This window comes from Pinus tabuliformis, chromosome 7 (genome assembly GCF_031772625.1).
Source record: "Pinus tabuliformis cultivar Carrire ecotype Pingquan chromosome 7, CPIR1, whole genome shotgun sequence".
Taxonomy (NCBI): Eukaryota; Viridiplantae; Streptophyta; class Pinopsida; order Pinales; family Pinaceae; genus Pinus; species Pinus tabuliformis.
The window spans coordinates 1,856,853,845-1,856,859,318 of NC_142293.1; the positions used below are offsets into that span (position 1 = coordinate 1,856,853,845).

The 5,474-nt window shown below is 41.1% G+C and overlaps 2 pseudogenes; both read left to right on the forward strand.

The window, feature by feature from the left end:
- Positions 1-2,458: 2,458 nt before the first annotated feature.
- LOC149255822 (annexin-like protein RJ4 pseudogene) lies at positions 2,459-3,355 on the forward strand (annotated as a pseudogene).
- A 348-nt stretch (positions 3,356-3,703) lies between these two features.
- Positions 3,704-4,403, forward strand: LOC149255823 (serine/threonine-protein kinase SRK2A pseudogene; annotated as a pseudogene).
- The last annotated feature ends 1,071 nt before the right edge of the window (positions 4,404-5,474 follow it).

Here is a 5,474-nt window from a genome sequence, read left to right on the forward strand (position 1 = left end):
AAATGCTCGCTGATGTTGCCAAATGACCCACTTTTCCAAAGGTTTCTGCCTCATCGCGTCTGTTGGCTTAATAAACGCGCTGAAGGGCGCTCCAATGTTAAACACACATGGGAAACATAGAATAGGAAAGATAAATCATGTGAGTACATTTTTTTATTAACAGGAGATATACATTTATAGTACATTATGTGACTCTTGGGTTTCAGATCCCAAGGTCTCTTGGATTGCTTTGGTCTATTCAGCTTCCACACTAACCCATTTAGGATTAGGTGTCCAACATTCCCCCCCTTAATCTGAAGGGTTATGTATGAGTCCAAGAAGAGAGCTGTAATATAAAATGTGCAAATATGCATGGCAGCACTAGGCTGAATGTGCTCTATGAAATGTTGGTATAAAGGGCGGTGGTTTAAGGATGACCACCAACACTGGAACGCTTAGTGCAGTTCCCGGAACTCTTCCAAAACTGGCAAGAAACTGAAGTTTTCTGCTAGAGGAAGTGATCCTATTGTTTTAAAGAGGGAAACCTTCAACCATAAAAGGGAGGTCTCACCCCACATAAAAGGTAAAACTTCAACCTGAAAAGGGAAGTCTCAACCTGTGATGGTTTAAGGATAACCAACAACTCTGGAATGCTTAATGCAATTCCTGGAACTCTTCCAAAACTGGCAAGAAGCTGGAGTCTTCTGCTAGAGGAAGTGTTCTCAATTGTGTTCCCGGAACTCTTCCAAGGCTGGCAAGAAGCTGAAGTCTTCTGCTAGAGGAAGTGTCCCAGATTGCCAACTGAAGGCATGTTCAGGCATCTTTGTCTCTGGCTACAACTCTGAAGCTGGTGTGGCAGGTTGTGGCTCAGGCTCACTTGATGTGACTTTGAAGCTTGTAGATGACCATCATTTCCCCCCCTATCAGATACAAGGTGAGATGATGGAGGAAACTCAACTGCAAGACTGTTCAATATTCTGGAACAAGTTCTGACATGTGTTTGGAATATCTTCTTGGCTGTTGATGCCCATTGCCAAGAAGCGATCCATCCAAGATGAATCTTTGTTCTTGCAGGACGTGTGTTTTTGAAGCATCTGTTTGAAGAATGACTGGTTTTATGACAGTGCTTACATGGATGAATATCAAAACAGTGATCTTTTAAATGGCCAACTCGGTCACAGTGTTGGCATTTTACGATCTATTGTTGTTGTTGCTGTGGAAGAGGGGCAGAGTCTGGAACAGCTGAAGCTGAACTGTCATGAGGAGCAGGTGAAGTGTCATGAATGAATCCAGCACTCTGAAACTGAATGGGCTTTGAGTAGTCTGGAATATGAAAGGAAAAGTCCTTGTCATATCCAAGACCAGTTTTGTGCTTGTTGTGGACAAGCTGTTCCCAAGGTCTGATGATGGGCTTGGGAAGTGCAGACTGAGTTTCTGCATCTGCATATACAACTGCTGATTTATTTGAATGAACTATAACATTATTAGCATGCTGCTGATGGGTGGTTGTCTCAATGTTCTGAACAAAAACAGGTTCAGAATGGTGTCTATTTTGATGTAGCTCTTCTTGCTGTAGCTGTGATTCAAGCTGCAAAAAATCGATGTTTTCCTGTGCATTTTGTAGACATGTCTGAATTTCTGAGAGAGATCCTTTGCTGATTTGTAATGTGTCATCAACAGTAGATAATATTAGAGTTTTCATGAACTCTAATACTTCACTGATTCTGGCCATTTTTCTTCAATGTCAGATTTACACCTTAAAAAAACTGATCACAACTACTACTCAATGCAGAAAAGTAATATCTACTCACAGTACACAGCAATATCCTTTATAAATGTCAGCAAATGATCAGTGTGCAATATAAAAGATTACAATCAGTTCACCAAAATCTTTATGCAGTAGTGGAATCAAGGAATCAATGCACTATAATGAGTTTTAAATACAATGCCACAATTGGGGCAGCAACAACTGCAAACTTGTTTGGATCCTTCAAGTACTCCTTCAGAAATGATGGTTATCAAAACTTCAATAATTATAACACCATGTCATGGGCATTCTTTGAACTGTAATTTACAGCGGTCAACCTCAGCAAAGCATTAAACATATGAATGACACCAGCAATCAAATCAGATCCGCCTATAGGAACAGAAGCATAGAATCTCGGTTGCAAATGGAATTCGAACTATTCAAAGTGTATTTGAAACCAATCACTATACCATTGGATCGTATACCATTCAGGCCTCATACAGACTTATTTAAAAACAACAGCTTCAACGTATTCAGGCAGCTTTAATCACAGTTTTCGATGCATTCAATACAACTCCAGGTCAGCACACAAATAAATCAATGAGCGATATACAAAACTGATTTCTTTCTCTGCAATAGAGACTTAATGTCCAGCACATACAGTGCACATATTAAGAGCAATAATCATCACAAAAAGAAACTACCTTTCCAACCTGGACACCACCACCAGAAATGACGTGCATAGTATTGTCAATGCAGGTAAATCACTTAGTTTAAGGATGGGTGAAGAGAAGCCCCCTCCCTGTAAAAGGCCTCGCAGAGATAGGAGCAAAAACAGAGTTTGTAGGGAAGTTGCTGTAGTTATGGAGGAAAATATCTGGAAAGAGCACAAATGAGAAGTCAATCATACAAATATTAGGACATAGAACTGCAGCACAACGCAAAGTAATCCGTCAAAGTTATTTTCAACTGTATGAAGAGGATCTCTTGAAGCGATTGGAATCTGAGCTTTCAAGTGACTTTGAGAAAGCTGTATTCCTTTGGGTACTAGATCCAGCTGAACGTGATGCGGTCATATCTCATGATGCAATAAAGAAGTGGAATGGAAAGAATATATCGCTTTTAGAAATTTCCAGTGCTCGATCTTCGGCTGAACTATTGATGGTGAGGCAAGCATATCATATTCGGTACAAAAAGTCCCTCGAAGAAGACGTGGCTGAAGATTTCCAAGATGCAGTGCGAGTTGTGATCAAGTGTATTTGCTGTCCTGAAAAACACTTCACAAAGGTTTTGCGCTTAGCGATAGAAAAACTCGGGACAGATGAAGATGCACTAACACGGGTGGTTGTAACACGTGCGGAAGTTGACATGAAGCATATCAAAGAGGCATATGCTAAGAGGACCAGCAAGACTTTGGAACATGCAATAGCGTCTGAAACCTCTGGAGACTATCAGGATTTTTTTCCTTCATTGATAGGCAAAGATCATGCTTAAGCTCATTCATCCGAATGGCACCTTTTGAAACATTTATGCCTGAAATGAAGAGCTTTAGAATCTTAATAATTTCAAGCACACAACCTGTAGACACTTTTCTTTGAGTAGTTTCAAAGTTGTCTCGACTCACTGGATCATAAACATAATGCACAATTCATGTTGTTAACTTCACCATCTGATGCAACTTAAAAGGGACTATTTTTTCCTTTCGAGTAATGATCCCGATGGAAAATCATGAGAGCTACGTAGATCAATATACAAAGACTCTAAATAAATTTGGAATTTGACATTTTCATTAAATTGTAGGCGAGTGGGCCACCTTTTCATTTCGGTTTCTGGACCAAAAGATTACAGTGAGCCTGGTGCTGTTCCATGTCAATGAATGCTGCAAACCATGTTACCAATATATATCACCGTATATATATCACTTTAAAAACAGCGCAAATGCAGTTTGATACCAATGTGTAGCAAGCGACAGACTTAATGCAAATTTGTCACCGAGATCTGAAACTGGAAAATACTCTTCTGGATGGGAGCCCTGCCCCTCGCCTCAAGATCTGTGACTTTGGCTATTCCAAGTCTGCTTATTCTCATCCGAAATCCACCGTGGGAACGCCTGCGTACATAGCCCCTGAGATTTTGTCCAAAAAAGAATACGATGGCAAGATTGCGGATGTGTGGTCTTGTGGTGTAACACTTTACGTTATGTTAGTGGGAGCATATCTGTTTGAAGACCCGGACGATCCCAGGAATTTTCAAAAAAACTATTGGGCGAATTTTGGGGGTGCAGTACACAATCCTAGATTATGTCCACGTCTCTGCAGAATGCCGTTACCTCCTATCAAGGATTTTTGTTGCAGACCCTGACAAGCGAATTACTATTCCTGAAATTCAGAATCATGAATGGTTTTTAAAGAACCTACCTGCAGATTTAGTAGATGCAGCTGATACTATTAGCAATGAGTCTGACGATCCTGACCAGCCTACTCAAAGTATTGACGAGATTATGAGAATTATTGCAGAAGCTAGGATCCCTGCACCAGGGTTAGGACTAGGCCAATACTTTGGAGATAGCTTCGAATTGAATTCACGCAGCCTCGGTTTGAAGAATCTCAAACGTTCACCAAGTCAGGCGTTAACCATGTTAGGCATTATGGCAGAGTATGGCACGGTAAATGAATAGGGGCAGCGTACCAAAACAACGTTCAATGCATGGCACAATGCTTCCAGAATCTTACTACAGTCCAGATGGTCAAATTGCAGGTTGTCCAGCTGATCTCAAGGGCATTCTACTCAGCGATTCAGAGGATTCTCCAGGCGTTAACGCAGTATATTTACACACGATGCGCTATCTGATAGGGTCAGCAGTATTCAAGGAGCAGCGTAACAGTTGAAGGAGCGTTTTGTATGCAGGTGGAGTAGCTACAACAACAACGTAGCAGAAGGGAACAGGCCAGCGAAAAATGTTATGTCTATAACTGACACGGTCAACAGAAATTAATAGCAAGTAGGTTCTGCAGAGTTGACAGGTTTTAAAAATACCCAAGCCTCTATTTTCAGATCGTTGGAATGTGCATGTGCGTTACACTCAGAATCGCAGAACAGGCAGTCATATGAATGTAGAGAGGACGTTTCAGAGTTGTGAACCATTTCTGACCCGTTCAATGAGCAATATGAATTTATCCTAGCAAATGATCACAAACCCACAAGCTTCATTAAGACATAGAAGCATTGGTTTACACAGGCCACAAAAACAAGTGGCTTACACAGTATTGAGAAGGTTATGAATGAACCAGCTCTGATACCATGTTAAACACACATGGGAAACATAGAATAGGAAAGATAAATCATGTGAGTACATTTTTTTATTAACAGGAGATATACATTTATAGTACATTATGTGACTCTTGGGTTTCAGATCCCAAGGTCTCTTGGACTGCTTTGGTCTATTCAGCTTCCACACTAACCCATTTAGGATTAGGTGTCCAACATCCAAAATAGTCCAGAAGCGCTGCTATCACGGAAGTACACGTGATTCTCGCGATGGTCGAATTTCATGTGCTAGTGCAACTGTCGCTTGTAGTTTCCCATGATAACATGACTAGCTACGTTATTCAGAAGCGATGTCAGCGTGACAGACCAGTTATGTTCCCGCAATGATCCAGTTTGGGCGAATTTGTTCCAACAGTCGGCCTTCCAGATGACTCCAGACCTGGTTGTTGGCCTTGTTTATGTCGCCCTCCTTTCTCTGGTG